This window comes from Bos indicus x Bos taurus, chromosome 24 (genome assembly GCF_003369695.1).
Source record: "Bos indicus x Bos taurus breed Angus x Brahman F1 hybrid chromosome 24, Bos_hybrid_MaternalHap_v2.0, whole genome shotgun sequence".
NCBI classification, from domain to species: Eukaryota; Metazoa; Chordata; class Mammalia; order Artiodactyla; family Bovidae; genus Bos; species Bos indicus x Bos taurus.
The window spans coordinates 4,345,338-4,367,140 of record NC_040099.1 but is presented as its reverse complement, the minus strand read 5'-3'; the positions used below and the strand labels follow the sequence as shown (position 1 = coordinate 4,367,140).

The 21,803-nt window shown below is 47.2% G+C and overlaps 1 protein-coding gene across 1 annotated transcript in view; it reads right to left on the bottom strand.

The window, feature by feature from the left end:
- Positions 1-21,803, bottom strand: part of LOC113882655 (cytochrome b5) — a 34,164-nt gene that overhangs the window by 9,830 nt on the left and 2,531 nt on the right. The window lies entirely within an intron of this gene.

Below are 21,803 nucleotides of genomic sequence, written 5' to 3'. Positions count from 1 at the left end.
AAAACTTCCTCCAACAGTAAGATGTTCATTTCTAAGTTATTCACATGGCAACCAAAGCATTAGGCACACATTTGTATCCTTCGAGAATGTCCTCTTTGCTTTGCCATAAAACTCTTCTCAATCTTCAAAAGGGAAAGTGTTAGTTTCTCAGTTGTGTCTGACTCTGTGTGACCCCGTGGACTGTAGCCCACCGAGTTCTTCTGTCCATGGCTTTCTACAGGCAAGAATACTGGCGTGGGTTGCCATTTCCTACTCCTGGGTATCTTTCCAACCCAGGAATCGAACCCAGGTCTCCTGTATTGCAGGCAGACTCTCAATATTTAGCCAATCTATTTTCAACTTATTCATATACCTTCAAGTTTGACTTCTTTTGTCTAATCATGGACTTACTACATCCAAGACAATTCATCTCTGAAAAGTGCTCTGTATGCCTGGCAAGTACAGCAACGTCCAGTCAAGCAGATCCCCTGCCTCTGGACAAACTCACTTTCTAGAAGGAAGAAAAAGCAATGCAAACGTGTGTAGGAGAGACCTGCTCAAGGTGGTGCCACGGGGACATATGACTGATGGGGAACAACAGAGGCAGAGAAGAAAGAGCCCAGCTCTACAGGGGGCAGGGCGGACAGAGCCTCCTAGGGAATCTCAGCAGCCCAGCTGCTTTAACTGGTGCAACCCAGGACGGCCGCCATGCAGGGACCGAGGACTGGCAGGGGCAGCTGGTCACAGACACGGACTCTCAGGTTGGGGAAGAGGGCTTTCAGACAAAGAAGAGGAGGTGCTTGCTCACGTCATCCTGAACACTTCTGCAGGGGGAAAAAACCTTCTTAGATCAAATCCACCCTGCCCTGAGCCAATCACCCACAAGTGCCCAGTTATAGAACAAGAGGGTTCTCCCTTACCTGACTGACTACAGGCTGTTCTTCATCTCTCCCACTAACAGAAGGTGCAGAGGCACAAAGGCTGTAGAAGGTGGACTCCTACCATTTAGACAAATCTAGTGCTACAGAAATTTACTTAATTTTTTCTCTACTACTTGTAAAACCTATCCATCTACAGTATAGAAACACTGGAAAGCACAAGAAAGAAAATAAAAATCACCTAAATCACCCATAATCTCAGCATCTAGAGAAGACTGGATATACACACACATGTGCACGCATGCATGCTAAGCCAATTCAGTCGTGTCCAACTCTGTGTAACGCCATGGACTGTAGCCCGCCAGGCTCCTCTGTCCATGGGATTCTCCAGGCAAGAATACTGGAGTGGGTTGCCATGCCCTCCTCCAGACATATACATATATGTATGAATAATTTTTAAAAGAAGATCATGATCATTACCTAAGGCATACAGTTTTGTTAGATTAAAGGAGACTATAATATATACAGAGACAGTACTGCCTAGCGTTGCTATGTGAACTTGGGAAAATAGTGTACTTATCTCACATAATTTTTGAAAAATAAGTGTGTTACTGTATGTGTTAATATAACCAATAAATATTATCCAGCATTTTTATTAAATACTTTGCAATGTCATTGACTATCTTTTCTTAATATGACTGTTTAAATGACTAATAACATTACATCTTGTATGCATTTCCACACTTATTTAAGTCTTCCACTGGGACACGGGATACTAGAGTCCACTCAGATGTGGGAAGCTGCCCTGGAGGTACAAGCTAGCTCAGTCTGAAAGCCAACCTGAAGCTTCCTCATGCAACTCCAAGGTTGTGACAGTAACAAACACAGCTTGTTAATCCTCAGTCTTTTTAGTCTTGGGCACAGCCTGAGAGGTACAGAAGCAACAATGTGGGAGACACAAAATGAGAAATTATGCAAATTCACAGACTGTTTCTTCCGTGTGGGTGGCTTCACTCATGAGTTCCTTAACTTTTGGGTCCTGTTAAGGATATGGGAAGAACTGATGCTTTCAAACTGTGGTACTGGAGAAGACTCTTGAGAGTCCCTTGGACAGCAAGAAAATCAAACCAGTCCATCCTAAAGGAAATAAACCCTGAATATTCACTGGAAGGACTGATGTTGAAGCTGAAGCTCCAATCCTCTGGCCATATGATGCAAAGAGCTGACTCACTGGAAAACATCCTGATGCTGGGAAAGATTGAAGGCAGGAGGAGAAGGGGACGAGAGAGGATGAGATGGCTGGATGGCATCACCGACTCGATGGACATGAGTTTGAGCAAGTCCTAGGAGATAGTGAAGGATAGGGAAGCCTGGCATGCTGCAGTCCATGGCGTTGCAAAGAGCTGGACACGACTTCATGACTGAACAAACAAAAGTTAATTCAGGTGGTGCAGTGGTAAAGAATCTGTCTGCCAACGTTAAGAGACATGGGTTTAATCCCTGGGTTGGCACAATCCCCTGGAGAAGGAAATGACAGCCCACTTCAGTTTTCTTGCCTTGGAAATCCCAAGAGGAGCCTGGCAGGCTACAGTCCATGGGGTCACAAAGAGCTGGACATGACTGAGCACACGCGCACAAAGTTAACTGACTCCACACACACATTCCGAGTGTCCCCACGTGCCAGACACCAAGGTATGCCAGACACCACAGTGAGCAAAGGAGACCAGGTTTAGTGGGTGGACTGTTTCCTGAAGCACCTGCCCCAGGCCCCGTACTCACTGTGTCCACACATCTGGGAAGCCATAACTCCGTATCTCCTTCTATGAAATCACTACTTATTATCAGGTCACCAGGTACCACCGTGCACCGATAACATAGGAGAATCTCCAGATACAAACCAGGGAATATCAATAAAACAACCAGAATAGCTTTTGGGTTTTTGCACCCTTTTTGTCTTTAAGAGTTATTTGCAGGGAAATAAATACAAAATAGACTTTAAAAGATGAAAGACCGGCATAGTCCATAATTCAGAAGACATCAATCATCACAACCTTTACCCATTCCTAAGGACACTTTCACTAAGATGTGGTGAATTCTTGTGGGATAAACAGGATGGTGGCTACTGGCACTGAGATCACCACCGGCTTCCTATCACTCACAGCATCAATGCTTCTGGGGACGCCAGCAGTGGATCTCTGCTCCTTGAAATGCTTTGTTAATGTGGCTTCCCGTACAACAGGCTCTCCCAGTTCCCCTTGAACTCTGCTGGCCACTCCTGACCTTCTTGGAGTCTCAGCCCCAACACTCAGTCCTTGGCACTCTCCCATCCTACCTGGATGTGTTCCCCTGGTGATCATACCTGTTCTCCAGTACGTGCAGTACATCAGGCTGCTCCTGAGTCCAGACTCCTCCCACCTGCAACAGCCTTCTTGCCCGTGCACGCAACATCTAGGGAGCACCCTGAACATAACGTAACCCAAGCTTAATGTTGCCCTTTGTCTCCAGACACGCTCCTCAGTCTTTATTCTCAGTGAACGCTGCCACCATGTATCCAGTTGTGTGTATGAGCTCAGTTTCTCAGTCGTGTCTGACTCTGTGATCCCATGGATTGTAGCCTGCCAGGCTCCTTTGTCCATGGGATTTCCCAGGTGAGAATATTGGAGTGGGTTGCCATTTCCTCCTCCAGGGGATCTTCCTGACTCAGGGATCAAACCCAGGTCTCCTGCATTGGCAGGCGGGTTCTTTATCATTAAGCCACTTGGGAAGTCCTTCTATTTGATTGCTGCAGCCAAAAACTAGAAATCAAACTTCATTCCTCTTTCCTTCTCATTCCCGTCATCAGCAAATTCAGTTGGCTACCTTCAAAGCATACTGAGAATCTAACCTCCCCTCCCTACTTCCACCGCTACCATCTCAGATCAAAGCACCAGCACCTCCTGAACAGACGACCACAGCTGTCCTCTGCCTGGTCTGCTGCTGCGTCTTGATTCTTCCCACAGTCCACTCTCCTGACACCCTCACGCCATGAGGATGCTCAGATGTTAGCTAAGTGCAGGGGAGCTGGTCAGAGTAGAAGCGGGAGAGGTAACGGGTAAAGTAGAAAAGCCACACAGACACCTTAGTGACAACCTGAGGATGACACCGCCACCACTGCACTCAGCCACGTCTTCCCACAGCCTCCAAGGGACGCACCTGAGTCCTAGCCACACGGCCTGAGGACCGGCTCTCAGACTTGCTAAGACGGTTCCCCGTCTCAGAAACTCAAAGCCGCCTCCTGTGGAATGCTCGTCTCCCAGACCTTGACGAGATTCCTTTATCTCTGCTCACGTCAGCCTTCCACAGACCTTCACCAAGCTGCCCGTCCAGGAAGTCCGCCCTGTCCCCCCAACACCATGGCCCCAGCCCCTCCCTGCCCCCCACACCATGGCCCCAGCCCCTCTCTGTCCCCACACCACGCCCCCAGCCCCTCCCTGTCCCCCCACACCGTGGCCACAGGCCCTCCCTGGGCCCCCCACACCATGCCCCCAGCCTGTCCCTGTCCCCACACGGTGGCCCCAGCCCCTCCCTGTCCCCTGACACTGTGCCCCCAGCCCCTCCCTGTCCCCTCTACATGTGGCCCCCAGGCCCACCCTGTCCCCCCCACACCATGGCCCCAGCCCCTCCCTGTCCCCACACTGTGGCCCCCAGCCCTTCCCTGTCCCCCCCACACCATGCCCCCAGCCTGTCCCTGTCCCTACACGGTGGCCCCAGCCCGTCCCTGTCCCCACACCGTGGCCCCAGCCCATCCCTGTCCCCCCCACACCATGCCCCCAGCCCGTCCCTGTCCCCACACCACGCCCCCAGCCCTTCCCTGTCCCCCCCACACCATGCCCCCAGCCCGTCCCTGTCCCTACACCGTGGCCCCAGCCCCTCCCTGTCCCCCGACACTGTGCCCCCAGCCCCCCCGTGCCCCCCACACCGTGGCCCCAGCCCCGGCTGCATTTTCCTGCACAGCACTTCGTAATCCTCATGCTCTATTTTATCAATCACTTGCAGGATCCAGGAGGATGGAGGCTTTTGTCTGGCTCACTCATCACTGTTGCCCATACCTAGTTCAGTGCCTGACACCTGGCAGATACACAGAAATACTTGTAATTTTGAAGGAAAGCATATGCACAGCTGATTACACACTGGTCTTAGAACTAGTATATACAACTGGTTAAGTGACCACAACTTTCCCATTGCAGCTATTTTCGTTCACACAGCTTTCCTTTTTCTGAACTATACAATAGTTCATACCATTCAGAAAACATATAATTTCATATTCACTTGCTGTTTAATTCACTTTTAAAATTTTTATTTGGAGGATAATTGCTTTACAATGCTGTGCTGGTCTCTGCCATACAACAACGTCGTCCCCTCCCTCTCGAAGCTCCGGTCCACGCCCCGTCCCATCCCACCCCTCCAGATCACCCCAGAGCAGTGGCTGAGCCCCCGTGTTACACGGCAGCTTCCCACCAGCTGTCTAGTTCACACACGGCCACATGTGTCTCACATGACCCTCTCCTTCCCCTGCTGTGTCCACAGGTCTGCTCTCTTTGTGTCTCTATTCTTGCCCTGCCAACAGGTTCGTCCGTTCAATCAAAATATTTATGACTACCATGTGCAAAGCATTGTGTGCGACACCCAAAAGTGCACGAAAAATCGACATGATTGGACTCTGAAAAAGCATACAATGAATTTGAGGCTGAAGGAGAAAACATAGGAAAGACCTCGGCCTTCACTGATAAAGCCTCAGAGTTTTGACTATTCCTGAGTGACCCGAGCAACCCGACGGGGCCTACGCACACAGTAGCAAGCATCACTGCTGAAGCAGGAGTCTAACCACTTTCCCTGAGAGGTGGGAGTGAACGGGCACCCTGCTACCGCCAGTGTTTCCCCAGCTCCCCTCATTCACGTCACAGAGCAGCGTGCTAATTCTCAACCAACTTCTGATGCCGCGTCTTTTCTTACAACTGTGATGAAAGCTCCGTTTTCGTGTGAGTGACAGATGGCTTTTTTAAGTCACATTTGGTGAAGAAAAAATCAAGAAGTACAGTAGAGCAGGGCTTCCCTGGTGGCTCAGTGGTAAAGAATCTGTCTGCAGTGCAGGAGACCTGGGTTCAATCCCTGGGCCGGGAAGATCCTCTGGAGAAGGGAACTGCTACCTACTCCAGTATTCTTGCCTGGAAAATCCCATGGACAGAGCAGCCTGGCGAGCTTCAGTCCATGGGGTCGCAAAGAATGAGACACGACTGAGCGAATAAACAACATAACAGAGCGTGGTTTCGTTGGCATACATTAGAAATTCGGTTTCCAAGCAGATGTGAATTCAGAAGTGGCTGGGAGTTACGAGGTAAACAACCCCACCGATGTCATAGCTGTATGGACACAAGCCCACAAAAGTGCAGCTGTTCACGAAGGCTGCTCCAGCGGGCGCTCCAGTCTGTGCTGTCCGCGATGGAGACACTCTAGGTCTACACTGTCCATACGGCAGCCACTACTCACAAGTGGCTACTGAACCGTTGAAATAGAGCTGAGAAACAACATAAATTGTATTTAATTCATTTAAACTTAAGTTGGGCTTCTCTTGGAACTTCCCTCATACCTCAGCCAGTAAAGAATCTGCCTGCAATGTGGGAGACCAGGGTTCGATCCCTGGGTTAGGAAGAGCCCCTGAAGGGGGGCATGGCAACCCACTCCAGTACTCTTGCCGGGAGAATCCAATGGACAGAGGTGCCTGGTGGGCTACAGCTCATGGGGTCACAAAGAGTTGGACATGACTGAGTGACTAAGTGCAGACTTAAGTAGCCACTTTTTGTCTATTAGCTATCATATCAGAAAGTGTAGCTGCGGACAATGCAAATATTTTTCAAGAGACAGGGACAGCCTAGGTGGAAACTGAAAGGGATTTCATTTGCAGTGAAAGACATGAGCACTTATTCATCGTGCGTGTGTGTGTATGAGAGACAGAGAGAGGAATGATGAGCTCTGTACGTCAAGAAGGGTGCTCCTCTGCATGGTGATGATAGAAGAAGCGATGGCATGAGGGGCACCCACAGCCATGTCAGCACCTGGTTTCAAGGTGGGGAGGCCTATAGTGAAGGGTCGCTGGATAGAGGAGGAGCTCAACACAAACCAAACTGTCTTGGAAGAAAAAGCTTCTGTCAACAGACTCATTCAAGGAGAGGCCACTGCAAAACTGAAGATGATCACGGACCAAACCACTCTTCTTCCCTGTGGCAGGTTTCAGGATCCAGAATGACCTGTTTGACCACTGTACCAACCTTGGGCATAACAGGGTCAGAGTAGGAAGCTCTTATCTGTATGATGACAGTGCAATAAAAACTGTCATCTCATACAGAACTGTGGTTTGTATTCATTTAACAAATGTTTTATGGCTTTAGCCTTCCATTTATAATCACTAAAGGTCGGAAGTGGTCTCTTAGGCTTTTCGGTTACACTTTACCTAATAACATAGTTGTAACTGTACTTTTGGATTTGAGGATGTATCAAAGTCAAGGGTTTGCCAGGTGTACAAAAATGAGAGGAATGCAAATAAGGCAGAAAACAAAAAGTGTTAAATGAATACCAAGGAAACGACAGCTCATTCCAGTTGGAGGACAGGTGACAAGGGAACCCTCAACATGTTAATGTGACACGTGATGGCCAACAGAAAGCAAAGGGCACCCTTCCCCGTTACCTGGTCACCTGGCAGAGTCTGTACAGTACTCAATGATCTAAAAGGGGCATCCCTTGATTTCTAAAGAATGAACTCAAAAAGGAAGAAAATACTATGAACTTGGTAAACTTTTCTTCACTGGGCTCCAAATATCCATGATGAATTAAGCCTTATTTATAGTCTTTTGCACGTCAAGGCTGTATATTATCACCCTGCTTATTTAACTTATATGCAGAGTACATCATGAGAAACGCTGGACTGGAAGAAACACAAGCTGGAGTCAAGATTGCCGGGAGAAATATCAATAACCTCATATATGCAGATGACACCACCCTTATGGCAGAAAGTGAAGAGGAACTAAAAAGCCTCCTTATGAAAGTGAAAGTGGAGGGTGAAAAAGTTGGCTTAAAGCTCAATATTCAGAAAACTAAGATCATGGCATCTGGTCCCATCACTTCATGGCAAATAGATGGGGAAACAGTGGAAACAGTGTCAGACTTTATTTTTTGGGGCTCCAAAATCACTGCAGATGGTGACTGCAGCCATGAAATTAAAAGACGCTTACTCCTTGGAAGGAAAGTTATGACCAACCTAGATAGCATATTCAAAAGCAGAGACATTACTTTGCCAACAAAGGTCCGTCTAGTCAAGGCTATGGTTTTTTCCAGTGGTCATGTATGGATGTGAGAGTTGGACTGTGAAGAAGGCTGAGCACCAAAGAATTGATGCTTTTGAACTGTGGTGTTGGAGAAGACTCTTGAGAGTCCCTTGGACTGCAAGGAGATCCAACCAGTCCATTCTGAAGGAGATCAGCCCTGGGATTTCTTTGGAAGGAATGATGCTAAAGCTGAAACTCCAGTACTTTGGCCACCTGATTTGAAGAGTTGACTCATTGGAAAAGACTCTGATGCTGGGAGGGATTGGGGGCAGGAGGAGAAGGGGACGACAGAGGATGAGATGGCTGGATGGCATCACTGACTCGATGGACGTGAGTCTGAGTGAACTCCAGGAGTTGGTGATGGACAGGGAGGCCTGGCGTGCTGCGATTCATGGGGTCACAAAGAGTCGGACACGACTGAGCGACTGAACTGAACTGAACAGAAACAAGCTCAGATTCTCACTTCATTTTTTTTTTAATTGAAATATAGTTGATTTGCAATGTCGCGCTACTTTAGAGTCTCACTTCACCTTTAATTAACAGTGCCACTCCAGTGTTTTCAGGTAAACACCACTGATTACCCACTGTGAAAAACCCACACACTTAAACCAGATGACCAGCATGTCACCCTTCACTTACAAAGCCAGACCAGCCATGATCCCATGCACCCTACCTCCTTCCAAATACTCCCACTGGTAAGAATTTGTTTTGATCTGAAAAAAGTGCTCAGTGCAGGTGGAGCTCAAGTGTTCGTGGGACTACTTCTCTTAGGAGAGATAGCAAGGCTATCAGGGTTACCTCCACACTGACAGAAACTACACAACCAGCTTCATTCACAACCAAAGTTCCAAGAATCTCACCAAGAAGACACGTGGCCTGGTTAAAGGTGAGGAACTCCATGGCTTATTCCAAGTATGTGATCAGTCATGTGTGCTTTGCCCACAGGCTGTAGCACACTGTAGCCTATCAGGCTCCTCTCTCCATGGGATTTCCCAGGCAAGAATACTGGAGTGGGTAACCATTTCCTTCCTTCCTTACCCAGGCATTGAACCCATATCTCCTATGTCTCCTGCATTGGCAGGTGGGTTCTTTACCTACTGAGCCATCAGGGAACCCACCTTCCTCGGCCTCACCAACTAAGGAAGGTTACAAAGACAGACCTGCTTCTATCTCAGGGCTCCGTCTGGCTATGAGGTTTTCCCAGTAAAAAAAAAAACCCCACAAGGTATGTAGACTCACACTGCAGTACCAGTTGGGTCAAAGTCATTGCCTTTGAGGACTTGCTTATCTGAGAACAAACAAACACAACAGCAGCAAAACCCTTTCCATGTAAATGTAATGTTATGTGGATCCAAAGTCCACCAGTTCTGGAGTTTTAAACAAGACCTTTCAATCCAAACACTTAACACTGCCAGAAAAGATGGCACAAACAGACCATCTATAAACAATGACTAGGCAAAAAAAAAAAATTTATTTAAAGAGATTATCTGTTATCTTCAATAGTTAAGCCAAAAATGAAAACAATCATTTGGAGTGCAATCAATTTATATAGGATTTAGAAAAAAAATAACAAGATAGCTGAATGTTCCCTATCATTTCTAGATGTTGTTTTTCTGAGAGGGCAGAGGGTGATGGCCTTCAAGCCGGTGGGACCCTCAGACCTCTGTGCGGCTCTGCTCCCTGGGGACTGGGGCCTGTGCAGCTTCTCACTGCAAAGCCCCAGGCCAGAGGCTCACAGGCATCATTTGAATTCAGTCAGTTCAGTTCAGTCACTCAGTCATGTCTGACTCTTTGCAACCCCATGAACTGCAGCACGCCAAGCCTCAAACCCATATCCATCAAGTCGGTGATACCATCCAACCATCTCATCCTCTGTCGTCCCCTTCTCCTCCGGCCCTCAATCTTTCCCAGCATCAGGGGCTTTTCAAATGAGTCAGCTGTTCACATTAGGTGGCCAAAGTATTGGAGTTTCCGCTTCAGCATCAGTCCTTCCAATGAATATTCAGGACTGATCTCCTTTAGGATGGACTGGTTGGATCTCCTTGCTGTCCAAAGGACTCTCAAAAGTCTTCTCCAACACCACAGTTCAAAAGCTTCAATTCTTCAGTGCTCAGCTTTCTTTATGGTCCAACTGTCACATCCATACATGACTACTGGAAAAACCATAGCCTTGACTAGACAGACCTTTGTTAGCAAAATAATGTCTCTGCTTTTTAATATGCTGTCTAGGCTGGTCATAGCTTTTCTTCCAAGGAGTAATTCTCCTCATTTCACTCTGAAGATGAGAGATGAAATGTAATACAAACCCATCTTTGCATTCACCCGGCTGGCTTATGAGACGTGCCTGCTCACTCAAATATCTGCCAAGCGCCATGCCAGGCTCCGTCGTTTCCAAGGCGGGTAAGTCACGGCCCCTCCCCTCAAGGAGTCACACCGCAGTGACGTGCAGACAGGGAGAGCTAAACACTGTAAGCGCCAGGTGCCGAGCCAGGACACAGGGAGGGAGGGCTGAGCGCTCCTAGACCTGAGGCGAGAAGCGGGGGGCTTCTGCACTCTGGAGTGGAAGGTTCTCTGGTGGTTTGCGAGGGGAAATGGGTGGGGGATGGTCCATGCAAAGAAAACAGAGAACACAAAGGCCCAGAGAGAGACACAGCAGCACTTGGAGGAACTGCAGGTACTGTAAGTAACTGGATTCTGAATAAAGACACCCTGTGTGACAACCTTCTCATTTGTTTTTGTTATTGGATGGGGGGGGGGGTGCGGGGTGCAGGCAATTAGAAAGGAACTCAAGCACGTCACCTCCCAATCACTTTATAAGTAACACTGCCAAGTCCCTCGTCAAAACGTTAAGTCAGACCCTCCCGCGGTCCCCTGTTCGTCCACAAGCCCCGGCACTGTGGCTGTGGTTTGGTCTTCAGCTGTCTCAGCCCCTAAGCCCCGGCAGGCAGTACATGCTATGGAAGGACGCCTGGGCTGGAAGCAGAGGAAGCTGGATTCAAGGTCCAGCCCTGCCAAGTCTTGGTACAGCGACCCAGGAAAGTACCAGCTCTTCCTGAGCTGCCTTTTCTCTATCGCAAAATGCCTCTCCCACTTAAACTTCAGAGATTAAATCACGTAACCAGCAGAATGCCTGGAGTGTAACAGGCATTCACCACACCAGTCAATGCTGCCAGAAAGAGCCTCGCACAGACCTCACACAGGACCCAGACCCTGCAAACTCAAGTCCAACAACAAACCCCAAACCCCAAAAGACCCCTTCTTTCCATCCTGCCCTTCAAGAGATTTCCGCGGAATAATTAACTGACTTGATCCTACTGAGCCACAGAACCAATGACAAGAGTTCACAGAAACAACATATTGCAAGGACACAGAACACTTCCTGCCTGAAACAATTCTTAAAGGTCAGCAGGGTGAGGAGAGATAAGCAATGCAGCTGTGAGCTGCAAATATAATGCTATTAGTTTCTCTCCTCGAAAAAATGAAAAGAAAGCAAAATCATTCATGGTTACTTTTAGCGTTGAGACAGGAAATGTGTGGCTCCAAATTTACCATGAATCAGAGGTAACTTGGCATCACTTGACATCGGTCAGTGTGCCTGGACCGATATTTTTAATTCTACCATCACTAAACATGTCTCAGTAGGAAATATAAGTGAGTTCACTGGAGGGAGACACAGCAACTCCTTTGGCCCCTGAAGGGAACGTTGAGGTCCTGATCTTGGACTAGAGGATGGGGCAGGGGCACGTCTGCCTCTGAGAGACAAGAGCAGGGGACACTGAGACATGGAGAGGGGCTGGAACACATACCACATGCCGCGTGAGCTGACTCAACCCAGTGTTCCCCGTAAGAACAAGCAAAGCCACTGAGGCTGAGAGCCCAGCGGCAGATGGGTCACGATCTAGAAGGGGCCGTTCCTCTGTTTCCTCTGGGATCCACCTGGACTTGGAACGGCCAGAAGATGAGAGGACAGGACAGGCGACGGCTGAGACCCAAGGTGGACAGAGAAGGGGCCTGAGGGCGGAACCAGTCCTCCTCAACACCAGATCCTCAGGCTGGTCTTTCCTTTTACAGCTAGCATAAAAAAAATTTTTTTTTAAATGGCTACAGCAGGCAACTAGAGGTAAGAGAGAAATAAAACAAGCTGTCAGGAAATTATCCAAGCTAGAGCAACAGCCATTCCACATTGATTTTCTAATATTTTGCACTTATAAACTTCTACTTATTCATTCAATAAATATTTATTGTGCCAGCATTGTTCCAGTTGCTAGGATATAACCAGGGAATAAAGCAGAAAGAAACTCCTGTACTCACAAGTATACATTCCAGAGGAGGGCGACAGATAAGCCACAAACATGATAGGTAAATTATACAACATGTTAGAAGGTGATAGGGAAAAAGAGAAACCAGAGCAGGGTGGTGGGGTCAGGAACACAGGGGGCTGGGGAGATGGCCAGTGGGAAACAGAGGTCAGGAGAGGCCTCTTGGAGCTGGTGAAGGAGGAAGCCTGCTGGGATCTGGGGGATAACTTTCCATATGGGGGGAGGGGTCCTGACAAGTTCACAGAAGAGCAAGGGCATCAGCATGTGTGATGCAGGATGCGCCGGCAGCCAGAGGAGACACCAGAGACAGAAACAGGTGCAACTGGGTGCCAAGCGACGCAGGGCCTTGGAGATGCCTTGGTGGTGGTGGTGTATTCACTCAGTCGTGTCTGACTCTTCGCAACTCCATGAACTGCAGCCCACCAGGCTCCTCTGTGCATGGGATTTCCCAGACAAGAATCCTGGAGCGGGTTGCCATTTCCTTCTCCAGGGGACCCTCCCAACCCAGGGATCAAACCCGCATCCCTTGTGTCTCCTGCATCAGCAGGTGGATTCTATAGCACTGAGCCACTGGTTGCTTTGTTCCCTTTTTATTGCTGAGTGGTATTCCCTCCATGCATCAACCAGTCTAACCAGGAACCCACCAAGGAACATGTGAGCTATTTCCAGTTTGGGGTATTCCCTCCACAATCTACCAGTCTAATCAGGAACCCAATGAGGAACATGTGAGCTGTTTCCAGTTTGGGGCTTTACAAGTAAAGCTGCCAGCCCAACAGCCATTCTGTATCTACTGTCTGACATTGTTTATACTTATCGACTTTTAATTATTCATTCAATTAATCAGTGTCAACTCCTCTTTCTGGGCCAGCATTGTTCTAGTTGCTGGGATCTGCATATAGGCTTTTATGTGGATGTAAGTTTTCCTTTCTCTAGGACTAATGTCAAGGAGGCCTACTGCTGGGTCGCATAGTAAGTCTACATTTAGCATAGATTTTAAAATGTGTACACTGATTCCAATGTGTCTGTACCACTCTGTATTCTCACTAGCAATGCAAGACCAGTTTAGGATTTCCACGTCCTCACCGGCATCTGGGTTACCTGGAGTTTTTTTGTTTACTGTAGCCAATCTAACAGGTATGTTGTAGTAGCTGTGGTTTTAATTTGCATTTCCCTAACAGCCACTGACGGAGAAGGCAATGGCACTCCACTCCAGTACTCTTGCCTGGAAAATCCCATGGACAAAGGAGCCTGGTAGGCTGCAGTCCATGGGGTCGCTAAGAGTTGGACATGACTGAGCGACTTCACTTTCACTTTTCACTTTCATGCATTGGAGAAGGAAATGGCAACCCACTCCAGTGTTCTTGCCTGGAGAATCCCAGGGACGGCAGAGCCTTGTGGGCAGCTGCCTATGGGGTCGCACAGAGTCGGACATGACTGAAGCGACTTAGCAGCAGCAGCAGCAACAGCTAGTGATGTTGGACATCTTTTCACGTTGACATTTGCCATTCATATGTCCTCTTGGAGGAAATGTCTGTTCAAGTCTTTTTCACCATTCTTCTATTTGGATTATTTGTTTCCTTATTGTTGAGGTTAGAAAATTCTTTATATATTCTAAATATATCTTCTGTCAGATATGAGATTAGAAAAAGATTTCTCCTGGTCAATGCCTCTGTCATTTCATTCTCTTAACAGCGTCTTTTAAAGAACAGAAGTTTTTCATTTTTATGAAGTCAAATTTATCCACTTTTTCTTTTATGGATCATGCTTTCCCTGTTATGTCTAAGAACTCTTTGCCTAATCGTAAGTCTCTTGAAAGTTTTAAAAATTTTATACTTAGATCTATGATCTACCTGGGGTTAATTTTTGTACAAAGTGTGATGTTTGGGTCAAGATTTATATTCTTGACTACTGATGTCCAATTGTTCCAGCACCGTTTGTTAAAAAGGCTGTCCTTCCTGCATCAGATTGCTTTTGCATTTCCGTCAAAAGTCAAAAGCATCCGTGTGCATCTATTTCTGGTTTCTCTACTCTGTTCCACTGATCTGTGTACATGTCTCTCTGGCCAGCACCACACTTTTTTGATTATTGCAGCTATATCCAAAGTTGTAAACTGAGTGGTGTAATTAGCCCCTGAAGATGTTTAAACAGGAAAGGGACATGATCTGACGTCTTTAAATAGCACTCGACTATAAGACAGTAAAAGTCAGGGGCGAAGGCCGCCAAGCGGGAGGTGATGGTGCTCAGAGCAGGGAGACAGCACAGGGGAGAAGACAGACCAGTCAGATCTGACTTCATTGTAAAAGCTGAGCACACAGGAGTTCTGGGGAAAGTGCGGGTGTGAGAGAGACAAAAGGATCAGACAGGACGCAAACAGATGGGCCTGTCATCACTGAGATGGGGAAGGTGCCAGTGGAGCACACCGTGAGAGGAAAGGTCAGCTCGGTCTTTAACACGCTGGGTCTGAGAAGCGTGTCAGAGATCCGAGAGCAGACATGAAGGGGGTTTCGGATGCAAGAATCCAGAGTGTAGGAGGGAGGGAGGTCTCTGTAACCTAGAGGTAGAAATCCAGGAGCTGTCAGCACAGCTGAAGTTGTGACCCTGGCTGAGTCAGCAGAGCCAAAGTGGAAAACACAGAGCCCGGGACTCTCTGACACTGCAGGCTGAGGCAGGAAATCCCTGTGTCAGGAAGAGACACTGGGCGGCGACCTGCAGTGTGTGATGAAGGAGGGCGCACCAGGCAGAGGGAAGCCGCACGAAGTCTCTGGGCAGAAACAAACCCCGCTTGTTAGGGACACAGAAAGGCATGGAGGGCGAGGTGGTGGTAATGCAACAGCTGAGGTTCCTGCACCAGGAGAGGGGCGGCACCTTATTCTACATGCACTGGGAAGAGAAACGACAGTCTGTTTCCAGAAAATGAAGCTCTTTACGTCCTTCCAGAAATTATATCCTTTCATATAATAACAACCTAATAATTATCTGAACTGAAAACTCATAAAGCAACAACCAATGTGATGAAAGTGAAAGTGTGAAAATGTTAGTCACCCAGTCATGTCTGACTCTTTGTGACCGTATGGACTGTAGCTCGCTAGGCTCCTCTGTCCACGGAATTCTGCAGGCAAGAATACTGGAGTAGGCGGCCAGTCCCTTCTCCAGGGGATCTTCCTGACCCAGGGATTGAAACTGGGTCTCCCGCATTGCAGGCAGATTCTTTACTGACTGAGCCATGAGGGTTGCAGGACACGTGCTCTGAAGGGGAAGACAGTCTAAGAACTAGAGTCATAAGAAAGGAGGATGAAGACAGGAAATGGCATGAAGGAAGGAGGGAGAGGCCTGCCCGAGGCGCCCAGGAGCCACGTGTGTGGGGGGGAGGCGCTGGCAGTCAAGGAAACACGGTGCCACCCAGAGCACAGAGGATCAGCAAGCGGGTGGGAGGGGCGGGCAGGGTGTCCACTGAACCCACAGAAGGGCTTTATCAGAGCAGAAGCCGCATCCAATTTCCATGCAGGACAAGCCCTTCCAGGCCAGTTATTTAAGAGGGCGTCCAGAGAACAACAATAACCCTCTGCACCCGAGCCCAGCAATCTCCTTCCTGACTGAAATAATACGGCTTCTTAAGATCATCCTGAAGTCATCTGTGTGAGGAACAAATCCTAACACGAGGAGTCATCCTTGAAGACTCCCCCAGAATCTACTAAAAAACTCCCCTGAGGAAACCTGGAATGGCTGGTTTCGCCACCTTCTAGAAGGCGACACTGTAAAATGACAGCAGGGGTGGAGAGAAAAGCACATTTTTGCATTTTGCCTTACAAAGGTTTTCTTTTTATTCTTTCACGACTTTCCTTCACTTTCTCCCTGCTTCCTACGGAGAACGCCAGGATGGCGGTTGCTGCAGAGGAAATCTCAAGCAAATAACAGCGACTGTGTACCACCTGGATGGCTCTTTTCCTTTAAAGCTGTACTAGTTACCTTAGTCCTCACACCCTAATCACAGAATTAGCAAAATCCCTGAGTCCTAGTCCCAGATTTAAACCCTGGCTGGATCGTCACTGGTGGAATGTCTTGAGCAGGTTACTGAACATTCCAAGCCACCTTTTTCTATCCTTTAAAAAGGTGAATACCACGACCACCACCACCACCAACCTGCTTTAAAAAGGTGAATGCCACGACCACCGCCACCACCAACCTGAAAAGATGGTTTCGAGGAGTAAAAGTATCAGTGTGAAGGAGGGTTGTACACACAAAGAGCATTTAGAGTTCTATCAAGCACACACTGAGGGTTGTACACACAAAGAGCATTTAGAGTTCTATCAAGCACACACTGAGGGTCAGCCAACGTTCGCAAAGTTTCCATTCCGTCACTGTTAACCCACTGAGGACTTCCACCAGGGGAAGGCGTGTGACTAGCATGACTTAACGCTTTCTGAGAGCAGGCTGGATCTGTTTGGTGTCCTGGCCAGTTTGTGACAGAGTTGCATGAAGCTCAGTCAACAGCCTGCCCATGGTTAGCAAGAGCAGGCCCTCGAAGAAGCAGGTAGACGCTGGACAGGCCAGGGCCTTCACCACAGAAGGGCCGCAGGTTGCTGGCCTGCACGCCAGGCACAGGGACGCCTGACACCTTAGGCGGTTAGGCCGCCCACTCCCTGAACCACGCAGCTTCCAGATCCTCCCAGCATCAGCACAGGCCACCTGCTCCCTGCCCAGCACAGACTGAGCCCCACCTATCCAAATCACCCTCCTGGTCCCAGCTCACAACTCTGTGCAAGACACAAGCAGCTCTCAAATAAACACAGGGAAGCAAATGTTTCCAAGAAAACCAACTTCAAAACTGTGGCTTTGAGCCGCTGCTTCTTAAATCCTGAGCTAGTCTGCTGTTACCTCAGGCCAATACTTTGCTCCAATACTTTGGCCACCTGATGTGAAGAGCTGACTCACTGAAAAAGACCCTGGTGCTGGGAAAGACTGAGGCACAAGGAAAAGGGGGTGACAGAGGATGAGATGGTTAGATGGCATCACTGATTCAATGGACATGAGTTTGAGCAAGCTCTGGGAGATGGTAAATAACAGGGAAGGTTGATGTGCTGCAGTCCACGGGGTCCCTAAGAGTCGGACATGACTGAGTGACTGAACGACATACTTCTAGTGAATATTTGTATTTTGAACCATTTCTATTTACTGGCTAACACTGCAATTTCTGTATATGTGCTGCTGAAGCGAGCACATCATTGTAAATTCTGAGATGTGTTCCTACTAAGTAAATATTGGTCCTACCGCAGAACAAAAAGTAATTATGACACTTATTTCATAAGAAAACTTTAAGTGAAATATTAACATACTTTTCCAAGTGTTTTCACACACATTCTTCTTCCAGTGTTCACAAATCTGAAGTATAGGCAGGTGCAGGATATTCCCCACGGAGGAATGAAGAAAATGATTTAAAGTATTTACCTGCCTTGCCTGAGGTCACCTCAAAAATAATACTAGGACTAGATCTGGCTTTCCTCACCCCCAACCCCCCACAATACATTCCCATGAATGTCTAATGCGACAAGGGCTGTTCTGACTCCGTGATAATAACTGGTACTTACTGGCTGTCTTCTGTGGCTTTCGAGGACTTTTAATAGATATCTGTACTAAGTAGAAATGACCATTATTTATTCTTTGACTTATCTAAACTGGCTGGCATAATCTGTTCTCCCTTAGTCAGAACTATCCATCTTAAAGATAAACAAAAACCAGAAGTCTACAATGTTAAATGTTTGATTTTTTTCTTTTTACTGTTTCAAAACAAAGTAGCCTCACAAGCACTCTTGGGCCCTCTTCTCAAAAGCACCAGAAAGTTCCACAGACACAAGCAGGAACTATACAGGAGGCCCTGCCCTCAGGCTCACAACACCATGTGAGCTGAGGCGCTGATGCCCGTTTACCAAGAAGCCTACGCTACCTTTACCACCAGGGCTCCCTTTTTATTTTCCGCCTAAGGATTTCACATTTTCTGAGTTCTACTTACTAAACTACACATGTTGAATAATAATAACCTTTCTGTTTCATACTCAAAGACATAGTTGCAACTGTAGCGTTTTAATAGTATAAGATTCAGAGTATTATCAAACTTCCTTGAAGAAAGGCAAAGGCATTTCGGATTTTAGTACTAAATATGACAGTCCTACCAAGGGTAAAGATGTAGGGTCTTTTGTGTTTTTCAAAATTAAAGACACTGAGTTGTAAGCACCCATACCCACACTCTGTTCCTGGACCCCCCAGGCCTGGAACCATTTGCCTCTGCAAAGTGGGTAGCCATATTCGAGGAAAAATCACAGAAAGTAAGTCCCTAAAACAAAAACTGCTATAAAGTACACTGCCTAAGACTCCAAAAGCAGAAGTGAGTCAGGGCCGATAGCTCCGTGAGGCAGAAAGCTGTGAAAGGACATCTAAGGAGCAGAAACAGAGCACCAGAGCCCCAAGCTCACCAGAAAACATTCTGTAGAAATGTTTCCATTTTGATCATATAAAGGAAGGGGGGCAACTTGACACTAAGTATTATGCTTCTTAATATTTTTCAAGATGCTTGTTTTACAAATGAAACATGTAATGACTTGAACTGAAAGCAATATTACTGCCATCTATTAAGTCATACTTTCTTCTCCTACAGTACTAGTAAAACCTGGATAAATGCTATTGCCTCAGCTGCAGAAAGGGGAAAGCAAATCATTTCTCTCCCTGGCCCCAAAGTTCTATAATCATTAACCTTGCTAACAACACAATCAGAAATGACAAGACTCAACTTCACAAATATGAATTCAAAAACTAGAAATCAGAATTGAAAAAACACAAACCACCTTTTTCGAAATACGTGGGCAATGAGGCTCACAATGTGGTAGCCAGTGTCAGATAGTAACTGAACACCTGTTGCTATTCAGATTGCCAGCAAACGCGAGCCAGTCTTCCCTCTCAGGTGTCTCCTCTTCTCTGGAAAACAAAACAGCTTTATAAGACTATTATTCCTGGAGATGGAGCTCAATGCACAACTTAGAAGCTTCACTGGTATTCTTGACCAGACGGTAAAACTTTCGTAACACTCTCTTGTTTCAATTCAGCATCATGTGCCAAATTTACACCTTCACCTACAATCTCATATTCTCACTCAGCTACGTATGGTGCTACAGAAGCCATGCCCGTCCGTGACTTGCGCAGGTACAGGGGTTTGCATTCACTGTGCAGACCACACGCTTGCTGTCGTGCTGTTTGTTTAGCCAGCATTATTTTAATTCTTATCTTAACCCTTAGAAATTGGTACCATTGTCATCCTGCTGTTTTACATTAAATAAGGCACATGAGGGACAGAGAGCACAGGCACAGACTAGGACTCCCTTCCACGCATCGCAGTACATACTTTCTCAACTGGAATGCACACGTGCCTATAAAGCTATGATATATAAGGAGATCTAGCCCATAAAGACTGAAAGTCCATTTTAGCGGTAGGAAGGCAAAAAACAAAAAACAAACTTCTTTCATATTTGGGTAAATTACGGAGAGCAAAATATTCTTTGATGGAGCTAAGTGGTAAAGAATCCGCCTGTCAGAGCAGGAGACGCGAGATACAGTTTTAATCCCTGGATTGAGAAGATCCCCTGGAGGAGGAAATGGCAACCCACTCCAGTATTCTTGCCTGGACAATTCCATGGACAGAGGAGCCTGGCGGGCTATGGTCCATGGGGTCACAAAAGAGTTGGACGGAGAGACTTAGCAACTGAACACACACACAGAGAATATTCTTTAGTTAGCATGCAAAACTTTGATGAATTTCTGGAGTTTTAAATGACAAAGAAAGGGAGCAGAGCAAGCAGGGAGAAACAGATCTTCCGGGCTCTTTGTTTCAGAAGAAGGGATGGAATTAAACAGCACTGGAATAATAAAGTGATGGAACAGGAGGAATCTAGAAGAAGTGAAACACCATCAGGGCACCCTGCAGGTCTCTGAATGAGATGTGTGTTTAAGATGCAGGAAGTCACGGGGAATCTTAGGATGGCTGTGCTAGGGGGCAGGAAGCCAGAGACTGACACGGCATTAATCAGAGATGGATACAGAAGGGAAACCAGTGGTAACAGCAAATAGAACGGCTGGCCCCTCCAAGGTTCTGGGAAGGCCGGCCTGCCGATGACCAGCTCGAGCGGGCTGGCGAGCCTCTCTCCTCGCTGCATGCCTTCACCCTTCTGAGAGCTCCCACTGCACAGCCACTGTCCTGGTTCTTACCTTAACCCAGACCAGGTCTGGGAGCCCATCTGTTACCGCTGACATTAGGCCCCACTCACCAGAGCCCAAGCCTGACACCTCACACAGCCACTCTGGGTCCACTCCCCATCACTGAACTAGACTCTGGCTGATGGAGCACAGCTTTCTGTGCTTAAATCCCCGCCCATTGCATTGTTTACTGTGTTATTCCTGCTTCCTCAAACGGAAGCTTTTGAGAATAGAAATGGTATCTCTTTCCTCTCAGGTTCCACAGTCTCCATGATAAGAACTCAGCAGATTCTGGACCACTGATCAAAAGGAACAGTGTTAGTACCAGAGGGTAGTGGTATTCCAAACTCAAGTCAAGGTAGGCTAATTTTTTTTTTAATTGGAGGATAACTGCTTTTTGATGTTGTGTTGGTTTCTGCCGCACAGTGACGTGAATCAGTCATAGTATACATATGTCCCCTCCCTGTTGAACCTCCCTACCACCTCCCACCTCATCCTCTAGGTTATCACAGAGCACAGGTTTGAGCTTCCTGTGTCAAAGAGCAAATGCCCACTGGCCATCTACTTTACATATGGTGATGTGCATGTTTCAAGCCTCTCTCTCAGCCTGTCCCGCTCTTTCCCATTCCCGAGAGCCCACAAGTCTGGTGTCTGTCTGTGTCTCCATTCCTTCCCTGCAAACAGGTTCACCAATACCACTTTCAAGATTCCATATATACATATATATATATATGCATTAATATACAGTGTTTGTTTTTCTGACTTACTTTGCTCTGTATAACAGGCTCTAGGTTCATCCACCTCACTAGAACTGACTAAAATGCGTTATAGGTAGGTAATACTCTCTGAAAGAGCACTTTACCAAGTAGCAATTAAGAAAAGTTTGGTATACATGAAATGCTAAAAATTTGTTTTTATTTATCTCACTACAAACAGTAGTTTTGAGTTACCTAGCTACAAGTATTAGTTATCAAATATTAGTGATAAATGTGATTCATCACATTTTTTTTCTTGAGAGATGTTCTCCCCAA